This window comes from Pleurodeles waltl, chromosome 6, assembly GCF_031143425.1.
Source record: "Pleurodeles waltl isolate 20211129_DDA chromosome 6, aPleWal1.hap1.20221129, whole genome shotgun sequence".
Lineage (NCBI taxonomy): Eukaryota > Metazoa > Chordata > Amphibia > Caudata > Salamandridae > Pleurodeles > Pleurodeles waltl.
The window spans coordinates 558,052,607-558,064,772 of NC_090445.1; the positions used below are offsets into that span (position 1 = coordinate 558,052,607).

General features: G+C 41.4%; 1 long non-coding RNA gene across 2 annotated transcripts in view; it reads left to right on the plus strand.

Moving 5' to 3' along the window:
* The window catches only part of LOC138301985 (uncharacterized), a 68,672-nt gene that overhangs the window by 26,392 nt on the left and 30,114 nt on the right, over positions 1-12,166 (plus strand). The window contains exon 2 of one of the 2 annotated variants that reach the window (XR_011205204.1): positions 4,793-4,869. The exons of the other annotated variant lie outside the window; for it this stretch is intronic. This is a non-coding gene — a long non-coding RNA (uncharacterized lncRNA). The remainder of the gene's footprint in view (positions 1-4,792; positions 4,870-12,166) is intronic. 2 annotated transcript variants of the gene reach the window in all.

The following is a 12,166-nucleotide window of genomic DNA, read 5'->3' on the forward strand; positions in this document are numbered from 1 at the left end:
TTGAGCCGACGGCAATGTTGTGGTGCATCGGGTGCGACAGCACACATTGCAAATTATGGGCAGTGAAATGCGTGAAGTGGCTGTGCATGGGGGGCCCTCAACTTCCCCAGCCTTTCGGAAAGGCTGGCGGATGGGGACTCGCAATCTCTAGGGCAGCGCTGCTAGCAGCAATACCCTGGCAGATTACAAATGCCAGGACCACCACGATCATAATGGGGGGATTGGACCCCCTGTCTGCGGCGTTCCAACTGCCATCTTGAGTGTGGCGGTCTTGAGACCACCACACTCATAACGAGAGACATCATTTCTAATGGAGGGATCAAACTAAGTGCAAGAGCATCAAACATTATTTTGCAAATCTACATCTGGTTCTAATGTACAAATACTGTGCATTTGAATAAGTATTAAACCGTCTGAAAAACTAAAGAGCAACTAGAGTTCTCTCAAACCAATCAAAGTAAACCTAACTGTATATTCTCCTCTTTAAGTAGAAAAAAACACAAAATATAACTATACTGTAAAAACTTTTCAGTGTTGCTAATGATAACAGTATAAAGTGCCACAGACAGCCAGAACATACATCACATATACACAAGAGCCCAAAATCTTATTGTTGGATCTTTTTCTCATTATATTGTCATTCAACAACAGAGTGGTGCCCAATATCAATAGTTATATTTCATCACTAATTAAGGCTTGAAGCTCTCTTATTCTCAAATATATCTGCCTTGTTACTAACTTAACTTTTAATTCTACAAACTATACGGGTGCTCTATATGATACTTTGTTATGGAAAATACTGGGCCACAAATTATTCAAGAATTTATGAGCTGCTTAAGCCTGTCAAGAAATCTTTACTTTAAATAAACATGCAGTTCCTTGTCAATATTAATCATCATGGTCACTACTTGTAATCTATGAATCTATAAATTGTCCAGTTTGTGGTTCTTTGGTGCTGATAAATGTCTCCACACCTCTTGTTTGAGAATATAATTTAGACAGAAACCTTTTTCAATGCATCCCCACCTTACCATTATGGAGGACCCCCCTCCAGCCATTTGAACAGTCTATAAGTTCTCCTCCCCAGAAGGTTATTGCCTACACCAAAGTCACAAGTAGTATTGGTGTAAGGAAGGGCCAAATAATGAGTTATGCCACCCAAGGTTGTGTGAAGCCTACCATCCTTTATATTAATGGGACTGATGAATTACAGATAGACTACCCTTTATTCCATTAACTAACCACAATCTCTCATTGTGCTGTACATCACCCTTATAAATCAGGAAAGGGCACCCATGAGATCTTAGGAGTTAAGCCAATGGGGTTGCATAAATATCAAATAATATGGCACTCAGCGACGAACCCTGTGGTACCCCAGTTTTCACAAGAAATGTGTCAGTCAGTCAGGAGCACACCTTTACTTTCTAGTGGAGCCCTCTAGGATAAGAGGCTAGCCATTGAACAGCCAAGTCCCAAAACAAATCTAATTCAATCTAACTAGGAGAACACGATGGGAGATGCTGTTGAAGGCTGTTGATAAACCCAAAAAGATAAGTCTGGTGTATCCACCAATCTGAAGTCCACCTAATTCATCCACTATTTTAACCAAACTGACTCCATTCTGTGTCTTGCCGTGAATCCTGATTGCACCTAGTTCAGTATAGCCTGAGATTTCAGAAAATCTGTAAGACTGATAACACATTTTAAATAATGAAAATTAATACAATTAACATGTAGAAATAACGTGTAGGACTTAGACAAAAACGTTAAATTTTAAAAGCAAGTGAGAGCATTCGGCTGTCATATTCACATGTATTAGGTGTAAATATCTGCAGAATGCACATTTTACAGAAGTTGGCCTAGTTTAAGAATGTGAAATATTAATATTTAGTAAAGCTGACACGTAAGGAAATGTATGAATGTTGGACCTGATAGCCTTAGGGTGGTCATTGCCCAACTTTTTGCCTACATCCCTGGATATTTCTGACCCTCTTTTTGCTGGCTTTAGGACTCTGCGCACTTTACCACTGCTGACCAGTGCTAAAGTGCATGTTGTCTCTCGCCTAAGCATGGTAACATTGGCTCTTACCCAATTGGCATATTTAATTTACCTGTAAGTCCCTAGTAAAGTGCACTAGATGTGCCCAGGGCCTGTAAGTTAAATGCCAATAGTGGGCCTGCAGCACTTATTGTGCCACCCACATAAATAGCCCCTTAACCATGTCTCAGGCCTACCATTGCAAGGCCTCTCTGTGCAGTTTTACTGCCACTTCGACTTGGCATTTAGAACTACTTGCCAAACCTTAAACCCCCCTTTTTCAACATACAAGTCACCTCTAAAGTATGCCTTAGGTACCCCATATGGCAGGGTGCTGTGGGGGAAAAAAAGGCAGGACATATACGTATGTGTTTAACACATCCTTGTAGTTGAAAACTCACAAATGTGCTTTCCAGTACTGTGAAGCTTGTTCCTCTCATAGGCCAGCATTAAAACTGCCCTTATATACTTTTAAGTGGTAGATTTTGATCTAAAAGGAGTAGCCCTTTCCTGTTTAATACGGCCAGAATGGTAATTGAAAATCCTACTTACTGGTGAAGTGTGATTTAATATTATTATTTCAGAAATTCCACTTTTAGAAAGTGGGCATTTCTCTGCACTTACTATCTTCTGTGCCTTACAGCTTGTCTCCAATCCATGTCTGGGCTGTGCTGGTTGACAGCTTACCTTGTGAATTCCACCCAGGCAGCCATAAACACAGGACACTCAGCTGCATCTGCATTAATCTGCATACAGATGGATTTCCCTGGGTAGGGAGGGTGGAGGGCCTCTCACTTACATTTCAAAGGTCAATGGCCTGCCCTTACACAAAGGACTGATAATCCTCCACGGGAATCCTGGCAGATAGGGCTAGGTTGAAAGGGGACCTTGTGCACTTCAAAACCACTCTTTGAAGTTTCCCCCACTTCAATGGCATTTTGGGTACATATATACTGGGTCTCTGATCCCACAAAATCTGATATTCCTTGACCTGCAACTGGATTCTGTCAGCGGGACTGCCTGGCTGCCCAAAGGACTCATCTGGCCTGCTTTGCTGAGAAGGACTGTTGCCCTGATGCCTGCTGGCCTTTGACTCTTCTGAAGAGGGACTTTGCCTTACCCACAGGTGCTCTCCAATGGGTTGGATTGAGCTTGCCTCCTGTTCTGAAGTCTCAGGACCACAAAGACTTAACCAAAGAGCAGGAAATCCCAGTGTGTCGGGAAATTGATGCAATGCCTGCAGAAATTAACACAGCACCTGCCTCCCAGCTGAAAAATTGCTGCATCACCTACTGTATTGACGCAGCACATGCACCTTTCTACCAGGGCATCAAGGATTTTTACTGCATCATGCCTGGGCGTCAAAATAGCCCAGCATCGCAGTGAGGAAACAAGGCTGCTCTCCTGGATATTGACGCATCATCTTGCAGCGTGGAAAGAAACAACGCATCGTCTGTGCCGCTCTGTAAAATCCGACACAGTGCCTTATTTTTCAATGACTCTCCTCCTCTGCAGCCCCCGTGCATTGTTATTTTTGACGCATCCCACGTACTGTGTATTAAAATTATACAACCACTGATTCTTAAGGATTGAGACTCACTTAAACCTTTAAAAAGTGATATCTTAACTTGTGCACATTGTTTTTGTCATTTTGGTCTTATTTTATTCAGATAAATATGATCTATTTTCCTAACCTGGTGTGGATTACTTTTTCTGGTGTTTTCACTGTGTTACTCTATGAGGAAATGCACAAATATTTTACACATTGCCTTCCAAGCTAAGCCTTCCTGCTCTGTGCCAAGCTACCAGAGGGTGAGCATAGGATAATTTGGATTGTGTTGTGACTTACCCTGACTAGGATTGTGGTCCCTACTTGGACTAGGGTGTATACCTCAGCCAATTTGAGACCCAATTTCCCACAATGACAATGAAATATGTTAAACAATGACCTTCCTATAGGCTTGCTTTTCATATAATATAATAATGTGTTATAATGTTTAGTTTAATTTCTGCAGAATGTTTCTACATGAAGAATAGTGTAGTCAACTGAAATACATGAGACATTTGTGTTTTAGTAAAGTGATGTAAATGCCTAACCATCAACTGTGGTTTTCTCATAGTAGACAAATGGCAGGAACGCTCTTGAGTTTCTAAAAATGTTTCACATAATGTTTCATTTGAATGTTGATATCTGTGGACCATTTTTTTGAGTGCTTAGATGATGAAAGCTTTCATATTCCCATAAAGCACCACAAGCTGATTGGATGAATGTATTGAAGATAGAATGAAATATTCGCTATGAAAGCTTATATAATTGTGTGTTCCTGGAGAAGGGAGCAAACCCTTTCCAGACTTCTCTTTAGATCTCAGCATAGCCCTTTGCTGAGAAGCTTTTAAAATTCATTCTGAGAGACCCTTTCTTTCCCTGCCTGAAATCTATGGTGCTCTGAGACTCAACTGAGTTTCTTGAGCCTCTCAGTGGGAAGTGGGAAGTGGGAAGTTCTGCTTTGATGCTAAGAACTTCATGCTTTCACCTCTTGTTTTTGGACCTCTTTACTGGTTCTAGCTGACATCCTTCCTCTCCCATCCCCAATACTATTCTGAGATTCATATTAGGGACTTTTCCTTTATGGAACGAGCTTTATGCATTTGCGCTGATGTTATTTGATTAATATTGATTATTAATTGATTGATGATTGTAGATGCTGAATGAGTAAAGAATTTACCTATTAAATTAATTCTTATTGATTTAAGTTGCAGCTTCTGCTTAATCTCATCTGAGTCAAAGCTCTGTCAGCCCAATGGAGCTGGGTTCCTGCCCTGACAAGATGGTACGTCTAACTGAGTAATCCAATATTTAACTTACATCCCTGCACTCCAACACTGGTATTCAAAAAAATTGGTCATCGTTTTCACTGGCAACAATGAGGCAGGGCAAAAATTATCTACAATTGCAGGCTCCTCAGCAAGGTTTGTCACAGTGGATTTAACTATGGCCAATTTCCAGCAGTGAAGGACTACCACTCTCAGCAAGGATAGATTGCACAATCTGGTCAAGGCTAGTTCCACTTTCTCAGCAGTCAGATGTAAATACTTGGCAGTACACATTTTCAAAGTGGAATCTGAGCTCAGCAATAGCAAAAGCTGCCTAGCCTTTTGTACTGACCAAATTTAAAAGGCAGTGTTGGTTTTGATGTTAGACCATAACCTTTGTGATTGGATTCAGATGTAATCAGGCCTGTCAGATCATCCCCAAGTTATGTGCAGATCTTATTGATTTTATCATGGAAAAAGACTGCATATGTATTGCTCATTTAAACAGGGTTGATAATATTCATAGATAAAAAGTTAGGATTAGTGAAAGAAAGTACAATTCAAAATATTTCTTTGGAAGAATTGTTTCCAATTAAGGTCTGATGGGGGAGACATGCTTTTTTAGAAGATCTGTTATATGACTGTGTAGTCTCAAAATGTGATCCCCATCTATTCATGAAATCTTAGTGGGAGAGCACTGCAAGGAACACTTTCTTCTCTCTTGACAATGTCAGTAACATTTTGTAAAAAATGTCATCCATTATATTGACCACACCGAGTGTTTTTGCTATCATGGTTTGCTTCATGGTTCAGTAGTCTAATTTTGCTTGGAACTAACTGTAGGGCACATGTAGGCCATATTGAACCTACTAGGTTTGTCAATTTTCATATCTACTTTGCCTGAGAGTGTTTTCACATCTTTCTTTCACTGAGGCAAAAATGAGGTTTACTTTTTGCAAACAAATTTACCAGATGTGTTTTGGAAGGGGTACCTCTGAATGATGAAACATAACGAGGCCATGAGCAATGTTGAGTGATCTAGCTATACACCTCATAAGCTTCTGAGAGCGTGGAGAATTCTACATTTATAAAACACTCCTCACCTTTTAGACACCCAATAGAGGATTTTTAATATAAACTGGAAAAGAAAGCTAAAATTTTCAATGTCAATATATAAATTAATTTCTTCCAGAAGTCAATAGTGAGAGTTGTATTTACAGTTTAAAGATTTAATTTATCATGAGTTTTAAATCTTTCTTAGACAAATACAATTTACAGAGCATTGCATAAAGCATGTCCCATAATCTAATCCCTAGTCTTGTATTCTGAATCAGTAAAATGAAATCATTTTAGTTAGAAAATAGCAAAAAGGAACAAATGTCTAAGAGGCAATCTAGTCAACAAAGCTATCAATACTCAAAGAATACTGTAACTGACTCTTCTAGAAAATATTGTAGGCAGAGAGCAAAGTCTGTTTGAGTCTTGCAGTCCAGAGTTCTGCTGAGAGGGAGTGAATGGATCGGGCTTGTCAGAATTGAGGATGACTATGATTATGAAATTTGTTCTTTTCCTGGGACACTTTTATAATAATAATAATACAATGATTTACAATTTAACACAATTGTTTCAGCTGATATATTCAGTTAGCCAATCACAAAAAAGAAGAACCGTGAAACAGGAACATTTTACGTCGAGATGGTAACTTCTAACAAAGGCAGCTCTAATACAAGATACATTTAACAAACATTTCTGCACAGGCTGATACACTAAAAGATTTTCTCACCTGTCTTGGTCTTTGAAGAAAAGCATTTGTAAATTTAATGCACAAATAGCTTATGTCATTTTAATTCTCACACATCTTTACACTAAAGGCTATTTATAAAGAAGCAAGTTTCAGAATAGTTTTCAAGATTTGCGATTCCAATGCAGGTCAAGTAGTTAAAAAACAATATATATATATCTCTCTTTGTTAGCACATGAAGTTTGTGTCACGCAAAGGTCATGCAGAAGTCATAACAGAAACATTTCTGCAAAGTTAAAGCTATTTGGAATTTGTTAACGTTAGCAAATCAAGCAAGTCAAACATATAGAGCTAGTGCAAAGTTTAGAAAGGAAATACAGTTTTAAAATGCAACTTTTGGTTAGGCACAGATTTCACTCATACAAGTTATTAACTAAATGGATTTTTTGGATAGCACTTCCAATGTGTGGTTGGTCTTCTGTTTGCATCATAGAGCAATTATCTCCTTAATTTCCTCTCAAGCTTCCAAACCTCTTTACAGTTTTTTTTCTTCTGAGTACGATATTTCTGGACCTTGGAAGTTGATACATTCAACTTTCACATCTATGACCTAATCTTCTAATTCATTGTGCTGCAGTTAGGGTATTCTCTAGGAACTGCTCTATGTGGTTAGCCCAAGAACCACCTTAGCTTACTATTAGATATGATTTCATGATCTGTGGTTCTCACACATAAATTTAAATATTGTTATTCTGCTTTCCCTTATTAGTGGATCAGAGTCTTAGATTAATGTACTGCAATAATATAGTCATGTCAGTGCAAAGAGTACACTTACTGTTGTTGCAAGAGGTCTACAGTAAACAGCAAATCATTTGCACATAATGTTTGGGATCTTGGCACAGTACCTGTTCCTATTTATAGGACTGAGCACATATGATTAGTGTAGAATTTGAAGAGTGATAGGGCTAACAAAACCCTTGATTCGCCTATTCATTGCTGTATGTTCCTTTGCTGCTTTGTTCATACAACACAATTCTATCCTGCATCTTGGTTAGATTAAGATTGGTTATATTTGATCTAAACTGATACTTCATATCAAGCATTTCCAGCTTCCTTCATAAAGGTGTACTGCCTGGTAAACCAAGATACCTATGAAGGAGAGGACAAGTAATGAGGGAGCCATACATAAATTGACCTCACCTCCTAAAAATAATAAAAAGACCTGGATCTCTTCTATCCAAACATACCAGCCTTTAAACTTACCCTGTCTATAAGCAAATTAAAAGAATGAGGTGGTGTTCTTTCGCTCTCCCACACCACCTTCACTTCAAACCCCTTCATGCTATTCTCACCTGTCCAAATATAATGAAAAATTCCTAAATTATTGCAAACCACCCTGACACCACCCTCTGCACATACCTTCATTCAAACTGCAAAAAAGATAATACCTGGCCTCCTGCAACCCACTCCTGGCCACTATCTGCATGTACCCTTCCCTGCCCAGTTGAGAAAAAAAAATTCTTGTCTCCTCCCACTTTTAATCGCCAGCAGCGTTTGCTCTTCCCTTCCCCGTCTTACATAAAGCTGTGCTTGTATATTGAAAGTAGAAAGCCAACATTGATCTGACAGCAGCTTTGTGACAGTACAGGTCTGCAGAGTACTAGGGGAATCTGGCAGTTGACCCAGAAAGAATGGCACCCACATTCTCCCACCTCCCCCAGGTCTCTGGAGACCAAGGAGAGGCAGAAGAAGGAGGGTGAGACCGACAACCGCCATTCCACCGCTTTGCTTTAGGCTCGACAAACCAGAATAAGGCAGGGAAAAAGAGGAGAAACTTGTACTTCCCCGAACGATTGTTGTTTCCCCACTATTGTTATGTCATAGCAGGAGATACCTGGATTTAGATTTGGTAATGGAGGCTAATGGCTGCTTCCAGATTTGAGGCTACACTTGTGACAAAGTTCATAAACAGCATTGGAAAGTACCCTCTCTTCAGGGTCACACCCAAACCTTTTGCCTTCCTCCTCGTACATTTTGCTGGATTTTTGCTTTGTTGGGCTTAGGACTCTGTGCACTTTACCTATGCTAATCAGTGATAAAGTGCTTATGCTTTCTCCCTAAAACATAGTTTAATTGGCTTATACCAAATTGGCATATTTAATCTACTTGGAAGTCCCTTGTTGAGTGGTATACCCCCAGGGCATGTACATTGAATGCTACCAGTGGGCTTGCAGCAGTTATTGGGCCACCCATCTAAGTAGCCCTCTAAAACTTTTCCCAGGCCTGCCTTTGCAGCCTGAATGCAGCGGCACACTGCTGTGTCGACTTGGCATTTAAAACCTCTGGCCAAGCCGACAAACCCCTTTCATTACATATGTCACCTCTAAGGTAGGCACAAGGTAGCTCATATGGCAGGGTGCTGTATAATTAAGAGGTGGGTGTACGAAGCTAGCTATATATGTAGTGCACCAATGTATGGGCACTATGCAGATAGTCTAGGGGACCCTCATGGGCTTACAGGATTTCAAATGAGAATCCCAAAAGCTAACTTTTGTGGTATTGTGGGCAAGCAGTTAGGCTCATCAGGGGGTAGCGCAAAGTATTTGTTGTACTCACAGAGGCAACAAATGAGACACACACTCAAGAAGGAACTCCAAACCAATTGTGAAAAATAGATACTTTGTTTATATTATGTTTCAACACCACATTACTTTAACACAGATAACTGCTGTTGCAGTTTTAAAGTACAATAGCAATATAGGTCAAGTGTTTTTAAAGCCGTAATGAAAACCTATGGAGAAAAACACATACATAGCATACTGGCAATCAACAGCGACTTAAAGGACCAGATCTCAGGAGTTAAAGTAGGTTTGGGGCATGGTAAAAGGCAGCACCAATGGGTCACCTCGTGGGGGCTCTAGGGTGTCAGGGTGCAGAGGTACTTTACGACCGGATGTGCCTCATTGATATCAGTTGGAGAGAGTCCTGGGAAAAGATGCTGCAGGAGGGACCTAGGATGCCAGGCCAACTGAACCAACAGGGGGTTCTAGTATTGTGATGCTCCGGGACATGAAGACACCGGTGGTCCTCTTCTTCTTGGTCCAGGGTGGCCAGTTGCAGCGCTGTCCTGGACAGTCTGGTTTCCGTCACCGGAGACAGTTGCACTGGGGGGTCCTACAGAAAGAGGTTGCAGGCATGGACTTGCGGTCCAACTGAACCAACAAGTGGGCTCAGTTCTCACAAGGCTCAGAGACGTAGGGACACCTTTGGTCCTCTACTCCTTGGTCCGGAGAGGTAGGGTGCAGAGATGTGTCAGACTGTCGGGGAGTCCATCACCAGAGGTGGGCCCGGTAGAGAGGCCCTGCACAAAGAGGCTGCAGGCAGCATCAGGGAGTCCACAGCTGAGACATTTAAGGTGGGTTTGCATTCTGGAGGGCTGGGTAACCACACTGGCCAGCTTCAACTCGGCCTAGGGGGCATAGGCGCAGTGGTGCTGTCCGGTGTCGGGTTTTAGGTAGTCCGGACTCCTCAGGGTTCTTTTTGGGTGCCTTCAAGGTGCAGGGAAGTAGCTCTGCTGCTCCACAGGAGAGCCAGATGTTTTTAGAAGTGCAGGCAGTCCTCTCAGTCTTCTGGAGACAGAGCAGCTGCAGAACAAGATAACTTTGGCACAATGGTGAAGGACTGCAAGCAGCCTGGTAGTGTTGGGGTCAGGTCAGTAGCTGTTCTTCCTTTCTTGCTTTTAGTGGCTTTTCAGTGTCCTTCTTCTTCTTGGGTCCAGAGAATCTGTCTTCTGGTGTCTGAAAACTACCAAAACACTGAATTTAGGGGCATTTAGGGGTATGTAAGCTAGTAGCCAATGGACTACCTACCCTGGGGGTGACTACACCCCATATATGACCACTTCCTGTGAGGAGTGAACAGATTCTTATCCCAGAAGCCTAGTTCCAACCAATGACAAGATGGTGGAACCCTTCCACGAGAGCACATCTAAATGTGTCTGAGGCTGGCATTGGCCTGGATTTAATAAGACAAGGTGTTTGATATCAAACACCATCGGGTTCAGTGAAGCCATTATGTGACCGGGTCACTCATGTTGATGAATGTCCACGACATATTTTAAAATGGCTTTCCTGTTCATTTGCAATGTTCAGCAATGGGGCTGCACATCACAGGGATCCACACATCAACTATAATGCGCCATGCCTTATACCTCCTAGGCCTGCTTTTGTGCAGATATGTCAACACAAAGTATATTGTACCCTGATTTAGAGGTGACATATATATTGGATGCAGTCATAGGGATATGGTACACCGGGAGTGCACTATGTCGTGTTTTCTCCAGGCTTGCACCAAGTTGGAGGGCTGCAGTGGCAGCTGTGTGCTACTTGTTCTTAAGGGGTGCCCTGAGGGTGGCATAATATATGCTGTGGCCCTTAGGGATCCTCTCCTCTATCCAGGCCGTAGGTACCGGTGATACCACTTACTGTGGATTTACACAGATAGAGGAGTGTGCCAATTGTACACAATGTTTTTAGGAAAAGAGCACTGGCACTGTTTAGCAGGGACCCAGTGCACCTCAGTCGAAAGACCTCAGTACCAGTGGCACAAAGTGGAGGGTGACCATGTTAAAAAGAGGCACTGTACAGTGACCATGTACATTTAAGTTTTACATGTCCTTGTATTGAAAAACTCCCAAATTCATTTTTCACTACTATGAGGCCTACCCCTCCCCTAGGATAACATCAGGGATTCCTTATTCTATTTAACACTCTGTAATTGCTAAATGAGAGCAGATAGAAAGTAGGCCTGGGCGGAGTACACAAAGTCGCACTACATGGATCTCTGCAAGGTGGTAAAAATACTCCACCATGTTACACGGAGTGCAGCATGCGAGCGGAGTTCTCTATGCACCCATTCACATTGCGTTTGATGGCAAACGCAATTCTAAGTACGTACTTGCATTGAAAAACGCGCTCGAATGGCACTATGTGATTCGCAAAGGTGTGTCCATCTTCTTTTCCTCTCTGTTTATGGTGTTGGGCCTGATTTTTTTCATCCCTATTTTTCTTTGTAATCCTCCACCCTCTGAATTGATCTACCCCTCTTTTTTTCAGTTATTCCATTACTGTCTTTTTTTTATGAATCTGTATTTTTACATTCTAAAAACAATTCCATTTTTTTAAAACTTTTTGTATTTTTGTTTGTTTCTTCCTTATTTTCTTCCTTCCCTCCTTCCAACCTTCTATTATTTCATGTCTTTGATGTGGGGCAAAGTGGTCCACACCCCCTCTGACAACCCACAATATGGATTATAACTGGGTATTCCTTTGGGAGAGAGAAGTGTGGCACCCAAACTTCGCTTTTTTAACTACTTTTGTCTCTCTCCTGTTAAGCCTGGGATGTGGTAAATTACCTAATAAAATACTTTAATTAAATAAATATGACAGATTAACCCCTTCGCTGCCAGGCCTTTTCCCCCTCCTGTGCCAGGCCTTTTTTTGCCTATTTGGGGCAGTTCGCGCTTAGGCCCTCATAACTTTTTGTCCACATAAGCTAACCAAGCCAAATTTGCG